Here is a 19,786-nt window from a genome sequence, read left to right as displayed (position 1 = left end):
CTACACACAGGCCAAATCCAGCCCACAGGCTGTTTTAATAAAGTTTTATCGGAACACAGCCACTCATTTGTTTATTACGTAAGATCTAAGCCCACTTTTGTCCTACAAAAGCAGATTCAAATAGTCACCAAAGAGACCCACACAGCCCACAAAGCCTCAAGTATTTAATCTGGTCCTTTATAGGAAAAAAAAAAGAGTACAAAATCTTGCTATTAGGTTAAAAGTAATAACACCTAAATAGTAAAAAAAAAAAAAAAAAAAAATAGAGAGAAACAAATTTTCATGGTTCCTTTTTAATGGCAGAACAGCTCTGAGCCTACGGTTTCTGTTCTATACCATATGTATTCCTATTATGTGTTGCCGATTTTCGTATCACCCCCAAGTTCCCAAGATGTGTTGCAGACAGGCATCTATTTAATGGATTGTATCTCAGGCCCAGGCATCTGGGGATCTCCAGGTGGGCAAATGAAGCTTTAGAAAACCACAAGAAAATATTTTTTTTAACCAAACTGCAGTACTGCTCTCATCTGATAATATCTACCTCTCTGTGAATTCACTTATTATTCTAGTGATTTCCTCTGATACAATTAAGCCACTTAGCAAACCGCCTGGCCCATGATACAAGGACTGCTTATGCTTCCTTAAAGTAGAAGTTATAGCACGCCTCGTGTGGTAATTATTGGAGTGATGTGGATAATTAACATCAAAACAGCCACAAATGTACTTGAGGAGAGAATCCATGCTCTAAGATTTAAAATTATTTAATGTAATTTAAAGGGAGCCAGAAATACCAGGCTTTAGGTACATTAACGTGATTGGTTACACAATTACAGACCCCGTTAGATGTAGACGCCTCTTGCTGTATTTTCTTTTCATTCTTAAATTACTGCCTTCTTCAACCTCAATGCTTCCTTTACAAAATATAGTTGGCCTCACTTATACCGCTTTAAACAAACCATTTCTCCAACTTGAGTAAACAGGTTGACGGCTGAAAAAGAAGCTAAATAAAAAGTATTATTTTCCCAGAGGCTTAGGTGTGTGCATAAATTATTTGGTGAGTCCATTCGTTTCATCCAACAGATACAAAAATACTCGTAGCTGACACATGTGTACTCCAAAGAGACGACCTGGGATGATCTCACAAAGGCAAATTCAATATGCAAAGACATGCAGCCTCAGATTTGTAAATCACGCAACCCAGGTACGAACTCTCACCCCAGCCCAGATGCCTTCCTGTTTTTTGAGGAAAGACGGCGCCGTAGAACCTGCTACGATTCTGGAGTCAGACTCCAGTTTGGATCTCAGCCCCTCGGCTTGGTGTCATCTAACGGAGGCTTTCAAGGGAACAACATTTCTGACAAGGAAAGCCTGCCCACGTGAGCCCACTCAAGGACCTCTGGGCCACAGTCTGGCAGCGATGCTCCTGGACTCGCCCTGTTCCACAGAGTCCCTTCATGACAGCGTCTCACACATTCCCTTTGGTCAGTATTCTGCGTCATCGTCCTATGAATATAACTGAGAACACTACCAATGACGCCCATAAAAGTAATGTTGCTTTGAACAATTTACCTGTTGAATATATTTAATGTGATGCTTAACTAAAAATAATTTGAAAAAGTTACATAAGGTATGCAAAATGCTTTAAGAAATTAATACATCTGAGCATAGGGCAGGTAACATCTTAGAAAGCTTAGTTGCAGTATATATCGAGAAAGTATATATTGAGAAAGTTTCTGCCGAATTAAGAAAGTCCTTTCCAACCCGATTGTGTTCTGATTTTTTTGTACACCAACAGTGTACCGATGGCTCAAGGAGAGAAACAGTTTTCCTTTCTGTAAATCAGGACAAAACTATTCCCTAAATTTATTTAAAAACACATAATATGTTCTACATTTTAGAACATATTTAGAACATATTTCTACAAAATATCGAACACAATATGTTCTATATTTTTCTATGATGACCCAGTTTACCTGTACTGAGAACTGTAATGGCCTCATCTTTATTATTTGACCTTTGAACACGCTCCTACCATATAAGTGCTGGTAGTGGGGGGAAGGTGCACTGGACGAGCACTTATCAAGTGCAGGGGTGCATAGGACAGACACTTATTCTCCCAGCAGAGAACTGAGGATGGCTGCATCTGAGCGTGTGTGCTGGAAACTTGGACAGAGCTCCAGGAATGCCCACCCATCTACCACATACACGTGCAAACACACACATCCATGTTATTAATAATTCTTCAAAAAGATATTTACATCACATGTCCTTGAACGCTCGGAGACAGAAAATTCATTGTGAACTTACCTTGAACTGGAAACAGTAAGAAACTCTAGGACATGAAGTTTGTCTCTTTTCTATGATTACTCCCATGCTTCTATGCATTCATCAACAAAATGGAATCATAACTTAAAAAAAATTACGTGCCTTTGCATGAAAAATTTATTATCTGAAATATGTTCTTTCACAGAAATTTAAATGGGCTTACATGAGAAATTGAGCTACTGTTTGAAATATAAAGCCTCACATGCGTTTCGACATACTTAACACAGACATCTTATGTATACGAAGAAGTGCTGTTAGCACTTTTACAACTTGAGAAGATATTTAAAAATTGAAGTCATAAAAAAGTTAAGTCATAATTACAGACAAAGGAAAGTTATTTCAACTCTTCACATGTTCAAAATATTATAAATCTATTCCAAAATTGCTTTATGTCATATTTATACTGACATTATAAAAACATAACATTGTAAAATATTATTTTTAATATTTTAAAGTATTAAGGTAGCAAATATTTATGAGTGCCTCCCATGCCATACTTAAGAGAAACGAGTTCTCTATCTCTCTGGAGCCTACATTCTACTAAAAGCAAAAGGAATTAAAAAAAATAAGCAGACATGTATATACACATGCTATATATAAACTTATTGCCATAAAATGCAAATTACAATGATGCATTTCTTAAGAGTATTTGTTTTTCTGAAACACCAGGTTATACCTTTAACTAAGCTAAAGTTTAAACAAAAATTTCATTCACTACTTACTACCTCAATTGGGAAGAAATTATTCTCTGCTTATTTCCCTAAGTTTCTATTTCTGATTCTCCCTCCATGGATTTAACACATTATGAGACTGCTAAAATATATTTCTCCTCGCTGTCACTGATGTGACTGTTAGCCAAATTTTATCTTAATTCCTATTTTGCAACTCCAAAATTCCAGAAGCCAAACCATTTCTCCTGCAATCAGAGCACAAGCTCACTTCAGAAACACATAAAAGAAAATTGATTTTCATCCTGAAAATGTCAAACTTCTGCCTATAACACTCAGCTATGGTTTTCTGAAACAGCAAAGTTCAAAAAGAGCCATCGACCTGGTGGCCCTCTGACACATGGTGATGGATGCAATGTGTCCACAGCTTTACTGCCAGAACGTCCTCCAAGAGAAGGAGACAATCAATGAAGAATAATACATTTAAACTGGATAGAAGGTTTGCTTTGTTTTAATGTATTAAAAGAGAAAATACCGGCTTTTCACTTCTCTGGGGAGAGACTTTATAGACTCTGTGATTAACTCTTTTCTCTCTTTCTGGCTCAGCTGAGTCAGACATGCACACAACTACTGAGAGAAGGGGAGGCGGGCCTGAACAGTAAACTCTGTATGTAACATAATGAACTTAATGTAAAAAACGTTTACAGTGAACTCCTGACTGTACTTGGGTTCTCAGGATAACTTCCTTTGAACCAGAAATATCTAGATTTTCCGTAGGAGTTCCTTATGTTTCTGAGTAGTTGCTAAACCCTTAATTAGTCCCACTTTAAACAAACCACCTTGTACTATAGTTTGGGTCTATTTGGTAACACAGTGGGGCGCTCACCATGCTTTCAGAGTAATGCTTACACACTCTATAAAATACAGAAGACAAAATATGATATAAAAGAGAAGACAAGATATTATATAAAGGATATAATTTGAAGAGAAACATAACCGCTACTCACCCTGCTGTCTTGTCCTTCTGTCACCATGGGTTCTGGAAACTTCAAGTGCTTCTAGTAAATGATGATGTTTCCATTGTCCTAGAGGACAGAGTTACTGATCAACGTCACATCAAAAACAGACTTCAATCAAGTGTAAAACACAAGAGTGATTCATTTTCTTATAGATTATATGTATGTTTGCAGTGAATTAGTGAACATCCTGAAGAGTAAATCTTACAATCATGCATGTAAGTTTGGGAAATAGCATGCTTCCTACTTAAAACTTAATTCTGTGGGGCTCCCAGGTGGCTCAGTCAGTTAAATGTCGGACTTCAGCTCAGGTCATGATCACATGGTTGTGAGATCGAGCCATGTGTTGGGCTCTGAGCTGACAGCTCAGAGCCTGCTTGAGATTCCCCACCACCACCACCACTCATGTGTGCGCTCGCTCACTCTCTCTCTCTCTCTCTCAAAATAAATAAAGAAACTTTAAAAAACAAAACAAAAACTTAACTCTATGTATGCATCCCATCCTAAGTGTTCTGGGTTATATTCTTTACTTTAGAAACAGAAAATTACTTTCACCTGCAAAATTTTATTTTCTATTTTACCAGAGTGCTAGCAAGGTAGCACAGTATACATTCTCCTTCAATGACACTTTAAAAATGCGGTGTTTTATGATATGGTAAATATATTCAAGACAAATAAGGACAACTGTACAGATTGAAGGCAACTTTTGAGCCTACACCAAATTTAATTTTCAGAATGTTAAATCACACCATTATTACCTTAAGTTCACAAATCGCACATCTACATGTTTTCAAAGGAGAAATGGGTTTTCTGATACTGCAATGCAAAATCTTAAGGCATTTTAGGAACTGACATTAGTCCTACTGGGCTTTAATCTTCCTCAAAGTGGAAGAACAGGTCTTAATTATTCATAGCTCTTAAAGTCCAAAAGCTAGTACTGTACTGAGTGTGCACATATTACAAAACAGGCACAGAAATACACAGAAAAAGCTATAGTTTAAAACACTGAAACATGTTTTCTTGAAACTCCATAGAATATGAAGTTAACAGATGCACTTAATTTATGGCAAAATATTTCTCACAAACTTTGTGAATTTCTAATTAAGTGGAAATAAATGCACAAAAATTTTAAAGAATGTTTCTAAAATGATTTACATTCAATAGTAGCAAGTCGTCTCATAAGAAATGAGATAAATACAAATCTGGAAGATACAATTGAAATTTGACAATAGTGTGTTTTTTGAATATATAAAAAAATTTCTATACAAGTTAAAAATTAGGAAATGCACAAAAGCCAATTTTTGTATCTCTTTGAGGATTACAAAATATCTAACTTTAAGGACAAATAGGATCTTTTTAAAATTTAAAAAAAATAAGCAGCATATTCACCTATTTATTCACAATAAAATATAAACTTCACATCAATATATAAAATATATCCTTGAACCTTTCCAGTCAAATTATGGGATAGGGTTTGACAAGATCTTCAGAATTAATACCACCACCCTACACATCCACTCTGGCCTCTTGGTAGCACCTGGGACATTGTAGTACAACTCTAAGACTCTAGAGAACAGGGCAATTATTACAGTGAACTCCTGACTGTACTTGGGCTCTGAGGATAGCTTCCTTTGAACGAGAAATATCTAGATTTTCCGTAGAAGTTCCTTATGTTTCTGAGTAGTTGCTAAACCCTTAATTAGTCCCACTTTAAACAAACCATTTTATACTATAGTTTGGGTCTACTGGGTAACACAGTGGGGCTGCTCACCACGCTTTCTGAGCAATGCTTACACGCTCTATAAAATACAGTAGAAACAGTAGAAGATTTGTAGTATGTAATGCCTCCAGTGTGATGAGATAGATGAATTAAACAGAAATTTGCATCATTTCATCACATGTAAACTATAATTATGTAAAAAAAAATCTTAACTTCATATGAATGTGCATATACTTAATCCTTGTATTTCTGAAGACCAAGTAATTACTCAAATTTTTACCTTTTTAGTACTTACATCAGGAGTCCTACATTTGGGGAGTTACAAGTCAGAGCCTGACAGTGTGGTCCCAGCACAAAAACAAACACATTAATCGGTACACATTATAGGGAGCCCTGAAATAAACTCACACCCATACAGCCAATTGTGGGCAAAGGAGGCAAAAATATACAACAGAAAAAGATAGTTTCTTCAACAAATAGTGTTGGGAAAACCGGACCCAAACATGCAAAAGAATGAAACTCAGCCACTTCCTACACTACACACAAAAACTCAAAATGAATTAAACACCCAAATGTGAGACCTGAAACCATAAAACTTCTGGAAGAAAACACAGGCAGTAATTTCTTTGACATCAGCCATAGAAACATTTTTTCTAGACAGGTTGCCTTAGGCAAGGGAAAAAAAGCAGAAATAAATTATTGGGACTGCATCAAAATAGAAAATTTTGCACAGTGGAGAAAACAATAAACAAATAAAAAGACAACCTACTAAATGGGAGAAGATATTTGTAAATGATGTAACCAATAAAAGGGTAGTATCCAAATATATAAGGAACTTCTACAACCTAACGCCAAAATAGTAAGTAATCGGATTAAAAAGTAGGCAGAGGAGCCAAACCAACATTTTCTTTTTGCCAAAGAAGGCATCCACATGGCAAACAGACACATGAAAAGATGCTCCACATCCCTCATCATCAGGAAAATGCAAATTAAAACCACAATGAGATATCACCTCCCACCTGGCAGAACGACTAAAATCAACAACACAAGAAACAACAGGTGCTGGCAAGGATGTAGAGAAACAGGAACCCTCGTGCACTGTTGGTGGGATTGCAAACTGGTGCAGCCACAGTGGAAAACAGTGTGGAGGTTCCTCAAACAGGTAAAACAGAACTACTCTGTGATCTGGTGACACGCTACTGGGTATCCACACAAAAATACAAAAACACTAATTCCAACGAAACATATGCCCCTATGTTTATAGCAGCATTACCTACAATAGCCAAGACATGGAAGCAGCCCAAGGGTCCGTCAACAGATGAATGGAGAAAGGAGGTATGTATATTCAATGGAACATTACCCAGCCATAAGCAAAAATGAAATCTTGCCATTCGTGACGACATGGATGGACCTAGAGGATATTATGCTAAGCTGGCCAGAGAAAGACAAATATTATATGATGTCACTTATGTGTGGAATCTAAAACACAAAACAAAGAAAAAGCAAAAATAGGCCCCTAAATACAGAGAACAAACAAATGGGTGCCAGGGGAGAGGGGGTGGAGGGAGGACGAAACGGGAAAAGAGGAGAGGGAGACACAAGCTTCCAGTTATGGAAGGAACAAGTCGTGGGGAGGAAAGGGTCCGCACAGGCAATACAGTCAGTGATACTGTGACAGCGTCGTGTGCTGAAAGACAGCAGCTCCAAGTGTGGTGAGTGCAACATAACGTATAAAGTTGTGAAATCACTGTGTAATACGCCTGAACTAATGTAACAGTGTGTGTCAACTATACTTCAATTAAAAAAATAAAAAATACAAATGAACTCATAGTTATCCCTAGAGTGTCCAATTACAGTAAATAGTTTATACCTATTCAAACATCAGGAGGCAGGATAAAGGTAACATCTTAGGTTGGTACCAAGACCTGCACTATTTCATTTACTGAGAATATTAAAATGTAAAACCATTTGCCTAGATTGATACTTCAACAGTACCCCTTTGGAGCTGTGTGTAGTACCAGGGATAAACCCAAGGTTTTCTCCCTGCTTGGGACTGCCCCAATAATTGCTGGATAAAGAGTCTATTGATTTACAGAATACAACTCTGGACCGCATTTTGGAACTCTGTTACCCAGTGAAATCAAACGAAGTCTAGAATCACTGGTTAGGAAGACGAGTGTGTGCTTTTTATTTTTATTTATTTATTTTTATTTTTTTTAACGTTTATCTATTTTTGAGACAGAGAGAGACAGAGCATGAACGGCGGAGGGGCAGAGAGAGAGGGAGACACAGAATCAGAAGCAGGCTCCAGGCTCTGAGCCATCCATCAGCCCAGAGGCTGACGCGGGGCTCGAACTCACAGACCGCGAGATCGTGACCTGAGCTGAAGTCGGATGCTTAACCAACTGAGCCACCCAGGCGCCCCTAGTGTGTGCTTTTTAAAGTCTTACTCATGACTGGCTTCTAGGACATGGTAGTATAGCATTTAATCAATATGATGTATCGTTTCACTGCATTTCAGCTCTTTAGCAGTGTCCCCAAATATACAATTGTAGACAGATTTATGGTGCGATCTAATTGAGCAACCACTCCACATCTGATAATACCTGAATAAGGAAGTGTTTGGGGATTTATCACAGTAAAAGAATACAGGTTAAAAAAAGCAAATTGTAGTCTCTGAAAATGTCATCTACAATAGGGTGATACTTTGAATTCTGAAACGAGTATAAACATGAGAATGGAAAGAAGTATGAAATTATATGGTGTTTTGCTGTATAAGAATGGTTGTATATGTGTGCAAAGTGAAAAGAGTAGAGGACATTAATGTAATTAACTGGATACTAAAAGTATTTAAAGGTCAGACAAAAATAATATGAATTAAATAATACTCAGATTTACTTTGCTGCTTAAGTACTGTTACCAGCCATCACTAGATGCGCAATCGTACAAAAGTCAAATCACACGGTTGTTTAGGCGCTGCGGGAAGGAGGAGATGGGGCTGTGATGTTTTATAATGTGACAGGAGGGTTCAACTTCTATCTCATGTGAATGTGTCTCAGAAGGTGGGGGTAAGGCCCAGAGAGCAGACAGTGCCCACCCACCTCCCCTGCCCCCCTCGTCTCCACTACAGGATTAAATAAAGAGAGGGTAGTGCATTCTAAGACATAAATGGCATTTCCAGCCTACATCCCTCCAGCATTCTGTTTCCGATTCTACTTGAACGCCTATCATCATTTCAAACTCAACATGAGCAATGCCGATCTCCCACCCCCCTTCTTCCTCCAGCACCTGCTCTGAGACTAGCAATTCCGTTCTTCCCGCAGCCCCTGCTAAGAGAGCGATGCATTCTATGCACTGAGACCACAGAGTTAAAATTTACTATTTCTCTAACTACCACTTAACATCCAACTTTCCTACGTTCAAGGTGCGATCTCAAATTCCTAACAGCTCCTATGTTGCTACTGTCATTGCATTTTTCTTATCACCACCCTAACAAAGTCATGCAGCTTCGTAAATCTCTGCACATTTTAAGCCATGATGGGCTAAGGCAGAGGGAGAAAGTGGAGGTGCAAGAGTTTAAGTAAAAAAGGAGGGGTGTCAGCCCACGTGGCTATTTAGCATTTGACAAAAGTTCTTTGCCTAACTACCATCTAATTTACCAGTTTATACAGTTGGCATTTTGAACTTGATGAATTCTTAAATGTCTTGCAGATCTGTGATTCAAGATCATGCAATTTTAAATCAGAAGTAGACACTGGCTTCAACTCAAGAATTAACAGCAGTCACTACGTAGTGGGTTTTTATGTGATTGAGGATTTGATTGCTTATCTAGGAGAGAATACTGCATTCAGGACTTGGAATGGCTGAGTAGTGGTGATCTTTGTCACACAATTGTCACATCTGTGGTAGGTGGAACCAGAAAGGAAAATAAAGCAAAAGGTAACAAATTTTTTAGTGATAGAAAAGACCTTCTTGAATTCAAGTAGTAAAAGCCATTTAATTTGAAAACTATTTTGAACCTTCTTTAAAAAATATAGTTTTCCTTAAAAATCCTTAGAAAACTAACTTTTAGTGACATAATTATAAAAATACATAGTGCAAACATATATACCAACATACTCAATAAATTTGTAGTTCAGAAAAAAAATACCAATATAAAATGCAGGGTGTTATGGTTGCCTGGGTAGTTCAGTTGGTTAAGAATCCAACTCTTGATTTTGGTTTGGGCCATGATTTCAGTTGTGGGATCAGGTTCCCACATCAGGCTGTGTGCTGACAGCACGGAGCCTGCTTTGGATCCTCTGTCCCCCTTTCTCTCTGCCCCTCCCCTGCTCACATTTTTTTCTCTCTCACTCCCTCCCTCTCTCTGCCCCTCAGGCTCAGACTCTTTCTCAAAATAAACATTAAAAACAAAATTATTTTTAATGACAAAAATAATACTTTGTTACGAAAAGAAGTCAAAGCCACTATAATTATTTACTAGTGTCATTTCTTAAACCCAAGTACTAGTCTACTCAAAATATTATAATTTTGGGGGCGCCTGGGTGGCTCAGTCGGTTGAGTGACCGACTTCGGCTCAGGTCATGATCTCGCGGTTTGTGAGTTCGAGCCCCACATTGGGCTCTGTGCTGACACCTCAGAACCTGGAGCCTGCTTCTGATTCTGTGTCTCCTTCTCTCTCTGCCCCTCCCCCACTCATGTTCTGTCTCTGTCTCAGAAATAAACAGACGTAAAAAATTTAAAAAATATATTGTAATTTTTTTCTTTCAAAATAAGAGTATAAAAGTGTTAAAATGAACATGGTTTTTGACTTAATAGCTTTAACATAGAAAAAGATAGCATAGTAACGCAGAACCAGATGCTAGGTGAACAGGGTCATGTTTGGGACCAAAGTGATTAATATATGACTTTGCAGAAAGCTTAGAGACTATCTTGCATAACAATATGCTCAATGGATGGCCACTTCAGAGCATTTGGATATTATAAATCATTATAATACCAGTTTGAAGTCTAAAAGGCCTTCTAATACTCAGCATGCTACAATAACTCCATGAAATTATTTTCGGCAGAGTTCAAGAGTATGCCTCTTGTCATTACTTTCCCCTGCTGGGAGAGCTAGCACAGAACACACTTTCTGTAAATTATGTTTTATAGAATATGTGTGGTATCATTAAAATGAAACAAAAAAGAGGCGCCTGGGTGGCTCAGTCGGTTGAGCGGCCGACTTCAGCTCAGGTCACGATCTCACGGTTCGTGAGTTCGAGCCCCACGTCGGGGTCTGGTGCCGACAGCTCCGAGCCTGGAGCCCGCTTCTGATTCTGTGTCTCCCTCTCTCTATGCCCCTCCCCACTCACACTCTGTCTCTCTCAAAGAAATGTTAAAAAAAGAATAGAAAAAAATGCAGGTGCACAAAGGAGAGATGGACCCCATATACATTAAAGTAAAGGCAGGATTTAGATACACGTACCATTCAAAGCACTTCTTTTAGATTGTCTCTGCTTGAGAAAGCTTTATTAGAAAAAGCCATTGTTTTCTGCAAGTTGGAAACAGTTTCACATATTTTTTAACAGCCTTGTAAATACACAGATCTACAAAAAATATTTGTCTTCGGCAAATTTAGGCAACAGTCTGCAAAATCCTATTTCAGAGACCAGCAACCATTTGCTTTCATTCAGAATCCAGTTCGTACTTTCTCATACAAATAGTCACAGAATTACATCTGACAAATGCTGGAAAAAATGTATTAATTCTGCAGATAATTGATTATGTTTTAAAACTTATTTTTAATTTTTTTAATGTTTATTTTCCAGAGAGAGCATGAGCAGGGGAGGGGAAGAGAGAGAGGGAGACACAGAACCCAAAGCAGGCTGCAGGCTCTGAGCTGTCAGCACAGAGTCCAACGCGGGGCTCGAACCCATGAGCTGTGAGATCATGACCTGGGCTGAAGTTGAATGCTTAACCAACTGAGCCACCCAGGAGCCCCTGTTGATTATGCTTTATAATTGGCAATACAAACACGATCTCATTCCTGGCTATGTTTTTAGTGCTGTGCTTTACCATCAATAACTCACTGAACCTCTGTATTTCAATTGGCAAAGCCCCAGTAAGACATCAGTGAACCACATGATGTTAGCAGGGGACATGATGAAACAGGACCAAGTTTCTTCTGTGTTAGATCATACGTACGAGTACGTTTGTGTGCCTTTATGTGACGGGACACGCCGGCTATGCAAATGGATACCTTTCTTAAAGGGTTGTGAAAATTTAGACCCACTCTTCTGCAACCTTCCTAGATTTATCTGGTCTCCCAGAAAACCTTAATTGAATTAATTAAACAAGAAGGCCATTAATTAGACTAGGGCCGAGGTGGTTCTTATGGCAAGGCAGCCTATGGAATGAATCCACAATCTAATCATGTAAATGCATCAAGGTTACACAATCCAAATGCTAAGGACATCCAATCACAGAAGCCAGCCAGGCTTTCAATTATGGGCAATCAATAATCCCCTTACCTTGGGTACACCTTTTCTTCATAAAAGTCTTGGTTCAAGCTCCTCCTGTCGGAGGGGGGCTCTAATACACTTTGGTGCTGCCTCTTCAAATCAAGGAATGCTCAAATAAACCTCCAACTGTTTAATATGCCCCAGTTTATCTTTTAGCAAAACTCCTATGCCATTTTCTAATTTTTATGTTTGTTTATTTGACAGAGAGAGAGAAGGAATACTAAGCAGGCTCCATACTGTCAGCGTAGAGCCCGACACAGGGCTTGAACCCACAAAACCGTAAGATCATGACCTGAGGCTAAATCAGAAGTCAGATGCTTAACCCACTGAGCCACCCAGGTGCCCTGTAACTTGTATATATATATTTTTTCTTTTAATGTTTTAATATTCATTGTCGAGAAAGAGAGAGACAGAGTACAAGCAGAGGAGGGGCAGAGAGAGAGGGAGACAGAGAATCTGAAGCAGCTCCAGGCTCTGAGCTGTCAGCACAGAGCCCAATGCAGGGCTCAAACCCAAGAACTGTGTGACCATGACCTGAGCCAAAGTACGACACCCAACTCACTAAGCCACCCAGGCACCCCTTGTATATTTTTTTAATAGCAGTGTAGTTGAAGCTTTTCATGAGCTTGGTCTTAAAATTGCAAATTTTATCGGTTACATAGCTTTTTTATTAATATTCGGACTATACACACACACACACACACACACACATATATATATATATGTATATATACAGGTTATTTTTGTACATGTGCTTTCTCAGTACATGGTATCCTTTGAAGGGCGGAACGATATGCCACCCAACAATGTGCCACTTTGGCAAGAGGATTATTTTGATCTAAAGGCACCTAGAAAAACTGCAAATAGAAGAAAAACACTCCCACCTTCCTTTTCTATAAAGCAGATGAAATCCCCACATGAAAGGTGTCCTCTGCATGCCAGAGGGAAGGTAACATTCTTACCATCAACCAGACAGAGAAGCTGAGATGGAGAGTTCTGTACACACAGACTTGGTTAAAATAATCTGCATTCCCCACGTGGTCCAGTTACTTTTCCACACCTGCCTCTTTGTTCAACCTACTCTCATAGCATATAGGGCCATACACCATTTCTTTGGGCCTTGATTTCCTTAAGAGGACTATTATGACATATCAAACTTACATAAACGTGTATGATTTTGTCTTCTTAAACTGTTTTCTGTCACTTCTCCAAGGAAGGAGGGAGGAAGGAGGGAAGGAGGGGGAAGGAGGGGAAGGAAAGAGGGAAGGAAGCAAGGAAGCACAGAGGAAGGGAGAGAAGGAAGGAGGGAGGAAAGGAGGGAGGAAAGGAGGGAAGGAAGGAAGAGAGGGAGAAAACAAAGGCGGACTGAGTCAATGATTTGTGTCCAATCTAGGTGAGCAAAAATGGTATAGTCCAGATATAAATTTGTAACACTGTAAGTTAAATTTTAACTGCTGTAAATATAGGCTCTTTCCTCAAAGTACCACATCCCATCTGATTTCCAAATGCATCATGGGACATAGCTATACTATGAATTGTATTATCACTGTACCTTATATTATTGGCATTATGTTGTACATTGCATTATCACTGTTTTTAGAAAGTCATTTATCTAATGTAAAATCTTTTAAGTTGTAGAATTAGTATTAGAACCCTATTATTCTCATTCTAAGTATAGTATGTCTTGCATTTGTTATTTTGAATATTGCTTTTTAGAAATATTGTCAAATATTTTAAAGAACAGTAACAACACTAGGATTAAGATTATAGAGTCATAAATATTATAGTAGATATTGCCAAATCATTGATGAAATCAGACATCTGAGAAAAATTAGAAAATAACCCTGAAGCATGTATACAATATGGCTTTTAAAACAAAGTACTGTGAACACCTATTAGCTAACGGAATTAAACTCAAACACTTAAGCGGACACCAAATCTTTACATGAGAAGAATAGCAAAATCTAAGTTTTTATTTTTCCTTTATAATTGGAAGAAACATGATCGACAGTACCAAATGACTGCTTAGGACATCATGGGTTTCTAGTGAAGTGAATTATCCTTCTGTCTGGGAAAACCTCACTTCCTCTTTGTTCCGGACAGTCCTAGTTTACCCATAGTTTTCTTCCATCACTTTGATTTGCCTTTGTTCCAGATTCTTCCTTTTTCAACAAAATGTTCCTATTAGTAGTTATACATTTTTAACCATACACCCTGTCTTCAACCACGAAGCCATCCCCCCAAAATGAAGATCTCATGACAAATACTGAATTTCCATTTCTCAAGTTGACGGGACTTGACCACAATGTTGGCATTTACCACATTTACCACTGGCCACGTGGGAAGCAGAATAAACGGATAAAATCCGTGCAGACATGAGGCACCTGGGTGGCTCAGTCAGTTAAGCATCCGACTCTTGGTTTCAGCTCAGTTCACGATCATACAGTTTTGTGAGTTCGAGCCCCGCACCAGGTTCCGCACTGACAGCACAGAGCCTGCTTGGGATTCTCTCTCTCCTTTGCTCTCTGCCCCTTCCCCACTTGCACTGTCCCCATCTCTCTCAAAATAAACAAACTTTAAAAAAATTGCTGAAGACGCACTAGGATCCATTACAGAAGTGGACAGTTATATTATCGAGACTGTGTCCTAAAACAAAGAGTTCGCACATGTGGCTGCATAAGGTGTTATTTACATACCACTCGTGAAGCATGATACCGTATTCAAATCAAACGACTCTTCAGTAAAACGCGATTTGATCTTTTTGATGCCAAGATTTCTTGCATGTGCTCACCAAAAGCTAAGCCATGGCTACTGGTTCCATTAACAGATGAGAATTTAAAAGTTGCCCAATAATGCCAGTTTTATGAGACTTATCAAATAGCAAACAAGTCAAATTGGGTTTAATAATGTTTTATCTTCATACCATTCATAAATCAAAGTGAACATTTTAGGAATTTCTTCAGCTGAATTTGAAAAAATATCTAACATGATTAATTGAAAAAGGTCAAATATTCAATATATAAGGTAGAATCATTTGCTATCATAGTGATAATATGAATTAAAAATTGTGATGAGCAGAATCATGGTGAAAACAATGAATTGAGAAGTTATAAATCAGAACAGGAGGTGTCTAAACCTAAACTACTTGTATACATACAGATAATGAACTACAGATATTTGAGGAAATTCCAGGTAGTAGGAAGTTTGGACATTTGTAACTCTTAATTAACCAGATGCTAGTTTGAGATGAAAAGTTTGAGCCTTTGATGAACTACTGATGAACTTAGATGAACTACTTTGCAAAATATAAAATAACATAGGTGTCCTAAAGTAATATTATATCTTTCTATAATTTGCCTTCTAAAATGTGGTTTGCATTTGTTAAAAAAAATCTTTGGAATCTTTATCAAAATCTTTCAGCCAGTGTAACAACTCATAAATTACCTTTTGGAGCTTCTCATTAATTTCAGTTACTGAGAATGAAGATTGCAAAGAGGAAAAAATACACAAATAAGGCCCTAGAAAACCTGAGGGGATTGAACAAGTTAAAAGAAATGAACAGTGAAAAAGTTAAGATTTTATTTTGGAATTCTACAAATTCTCCTTAAAATCTTGTGATGAACTTCACAAGGTTTCTGTTCCCCACCACCTCCCAGCATCTAATTTGGCAAATATTCATAAGACTCACAAAGAGAGGTAAATGTGTTGAATTTTGTTATATAAAAATATTTTCATAAAGAAATCCTCTATATGAAGGACAATGCATGTAAAATTATTTGGACTGAAATACTGACACATTTCAATATAAATAATAGCATTGGGATTATCTTCCAGTTAGTTGAATTTCTGTGGGGCTTACCTTGGTAATTTGTAAAGAAATTAATTACAATAAAAATTAATAGCCTACATAGAAAAGTCATCAAAGACATCAACAATTTAGTATCTGTTACTCATGAAATACTACTAAAGAGAAGACAAAAGGCTATTTTAGCAAATAAATGAAAAAACATGAGACAATGTTGAAAAATGTTAACTATAAAAGTACCGTCAACAGACGTTAGAAAGATAGAACTAAGGGATAGATTAAAGTACGTTAAAATGCACCAAGAGTAATTCTTCTGTTATATTTTTATATTTAAATAAATAACTTAAAGAGGGGGTCTTGTTTATGCTTTACGTGTGTGGACATATGTTCATTCTTTGGTATAGTTTTATTGTTCAAAAATTCTAAGCATATTTCATAAACATAATACTATGATAAAATAAATATGACAGCTCACTAGTGTAAGTGATCATTTTTCTTTTTTATTTATTTATTTTTTTTGTTGTTTATTTTTGAGACAGAGAGAGACAGAGCATGAACAGGGGAGGGTCACAGAGAGAGGCAGACACAGAATCTGAAGCAGGCTCCAGGCTCTGAGCTGTCACCACAGAGCCCGACGCGGGGCTCAAACTCACTGACCGTGAGATCATGACCTGAGCTGAAGTCGGATGCTTAACCGACTGAGCCACCCAGGTGCCCTAAGTGATCATTTTTCTACTGTCTTCCACTCCCAACAGGTCCCAGGATGGACAACCTACACTGTGGGCTCATCTGAACTTAGTCATTCAGGTGGCAGAAGAGGCAGCTGATGGGTCGCCTTTGGAAATGCACTGTCTCCGCGGAACTTTCTATTCTGAAATGAAACCACAGGAAAGATTCATACCATGTATATTCCTACATTTTCACCGAGAATTATCAATTTTTAATTATTTTGTTATTTGTTTTCCCTATGTTCATACATATATATTCCTTTTATCCTGAAAAATTTACCATTAAGTTGCTTACATCATAGCACTTTGCCACTAGTCATCAGGATTCTTTTATATTACCACATAATTTAAATATGTTATTTAAATTAACTGAGCCTACATCCTGGTATAGAGTTATTAAAATAATCTCAGCACTGAAGTTATAATAAGTCCTAATCACTTTCAACATTAAACTAATAGAGGAATGCATTTATGTTTTTCCTATATCTGATTAATATTTATTGAGAACCTATTACGCCACCTTCTCTTTTTTAACAAGTAATGAACATGATAGTCAAAGTCCATACAAATGGGGGATGCGTAATCTCCCGAGGAGTGGTAGACACTGAGGAGCTAAATTAATAAGCATACACTAGGTCCCTAAGAGCTTTGAAGACAGACGGCCCCCGGGCGGGCTGTCTCAGACACAGAACCTAAGGTGGGCCTTCTCAGAGGCTGCATTTCACATGAACTTGGAAGACGTGCAAGGGTCAGCCGTGCGAATATCTGGACATACGTACATGTGACAGTCGTGGGAAGCGTCAAGCGCAAAGCCTCCACTGACGTATAAGTTATGTTTGAAGAAGGAAGGGTAAGATGACGATGGAGGTCGAGGGCAGAGAGTGATGGGGCACCACACAGGTGACGCTGTCAGAGCCACTGTTGGGCTGGACAGAATGGAACAAGGCCTTTTCACAACGCCCCAAAGGCCTGGAGTTTGAGATCAGCAAACGGCAGCCTTGGGGCCGAAGCCAGCCCACGGACTGCTTGGCACAGCCTAGGAGCCAGTAACTGGGTTTTGTTTGTTTGTTTTTCAGTTTACATTTTTAGACACTTGTTAATAAAACATCAAAAACAAAGAAACCATAGCAGAGACTGTATGTGGACCACAAAGTCAAAAACCAAAAACCAAAACCAACAACAACAACAAAAAAAACAACTTTCGGGCTCTTTCCAGCGAAAAGCAGGCAGCTGCAGGTTAAAGGAATTTTAAGCAGATTTTAGCATTAGAATTTGAGAATGGAGGAGGTCCCACAACAAGCTCCGCATCTCATCAGGGCCACTCAGGTCTGTCAGAATGCCACAGCAACTGACTGGGCCCCAGCGGGTGATGGGGAGGTCCAGGGCGGTGGCCTTGGAGTAGCCAGACCCTGGCTGGCTGAGGGATTTAACGGAGAGGCTAAGTGAAGGTACAGGGTCTGCGGACGGATGCATGACGGTAAGAAACAGCCGAAGGGGAGGACCTCCAACTGTAGACTGAACGACTCGGGGTGAGTTTTCTGAAAAGGCAAGGGCAAAGCGCCCACTTTTTGATAGTGTTGAGGTTACAGATTTTTTTTCTCCCTCTAGCATTAAACAGAAAAAGAGAAGCCTACGAGGGCGACGAGTGCAGGACGCATTAACAGTCATGGAGGTGACCGTCTTTCTCAATTACGACTCCTCAGTACATGTCCATTTTGATCATTAGTTTCTTTCTCTGACAACAAATTTCAAAATCAAAGCTTAAGAGTGTAAATGTATTTTGTTCAAGACATATACACAATCATATTCACTTCAAATATATTCTGTCATTCAGAAGACACTTGCTGCCTCTCTACTGGAGTTAAAGAACTATTTTCATTAATGTGCTTAAGTAGCCTATAAACATTTTCTCATTTTGCACAGCTAATCTCAAATAATCATTCCCTCAGTTATTTTAGTCACCATCAGACAATTTCCAAGCTTTATGGTATCTGTTTCTTACAAACTCCAAGTCCTTTAATGTTGATATTCCCACTTTCTTAAAAGATTCAATAGCCTTTGCTTCACAGTCTCTTCTTATATTAAAAAAAAAAAATCCTCAATTCTCATTACTTCAAGATGTCTCTTTCCCCCCTGTATTGCTGCACCATATTGCATTCAGCCATTTGCTTCATGAAAGACTTTTGACTTGGCCAATATTGTAGAAAGAGCTACACGGAATATATGAAGAGCATTCCATCATAATCAGCAATTCCGAAGAGAAGAAAAAAAACATCTTAAGAGAAAAATGATTATTCCTATTAAAGAAACCTCTCATATCATTGCTTTGTATGGGCTTTCTCCCATCAGGAGATCATGAGGATGTGGACATTGATGTGATACCACTAACTGATCAAAGTGTTGGAGGACCAATTATTGATTCCGACATCAGCGGCCGCCCCAGTGATAGTGGCAGGCAGCTGAGAGTGGACGTAATCCCGGGAGCCATTCATATGTGTTTCCTGGTTATGGCTTAAGTTTAAACATGCCTGTTACTATTCACAACACTTTGTCGTTTACCGATAGTAAACTGATCACCAGAGGATCACCTACAGAATGATTTCACTGTGCTGAACATCCCTCCTGCCTGACAGGACTGCATACACTACTGAGCACAGAAGGCCACAGAAACATGCCAATCCCACCCACCCCACAAGAGATTACAGATTTTGACCAATGAGCTAGTTAGCTGTAAAATAAAGAACACTACGCATTGCTTTGCAAATTTACTAGTTATTGGCCTAGATTGAGCAAATCAGACTTTTTTTTTTTTTTACCTTAAAACATGACAATAGGAAATTTCATCTATTTTTGAATTTTTAAATGTTTTTAAAGATTTTTGAGAGACAGAGAGAGAGACAGAGACAGACTGCAAGTCGGGGGGGGGGGCGGGGGCAGAGAGAGAGGGAGACACAGAATTTGAAGCAGGCTGCAGCCTCCGAGCTGTCAGCACAGAGCCTGATGCAGGGCTCGAACTCGTGA

The 19,786-nt window shown here is 38.5% G+C and overlaps 1 protein-coding gene across 5 annotated transcripts in view; it reads right to left on the bottom strand.

Moving 5' to 3' along the window:
• Positions 1 to 19,786, bottom strand: part of PCDH15 (protocadherin related 15) — a 1,549,353-nt gene that overhangs the window by 1,239,323 nt on the left and 290,244 nt on the right. For all 5 annotated transcript variants that reach the window (XM_045040943.1, XM_045040941.1, XM_045040940.1 and 2 more), the window contains one exon: positions 4,001 to 4,078. The gene's annotated coding sequence lies outside the window, so the exon portion shown is untranslated. The remainder of the gene's footprint in view (positions 1 to 4,000; positions 4,079 to 19,786) is intronic.

The sequence above is a fragment of the Felis catus genome, chromosome D2 (assembly GCF_018350175.1).
Source record: "Felis catus isolate Fca126 chromosome D2, F.catus_Fca126_mat1.0, whole genome shotgun sequence".
Taxonomy (NCBI): domain Eukaryota; kingdom Metazoa; phylum Chordata; class Mammalia; order Carnivora; family Felidae; genus Felis; species Felis catus.
This window is presented reverse-complemented; position numbering and strand designations above follow the sequence as displayed.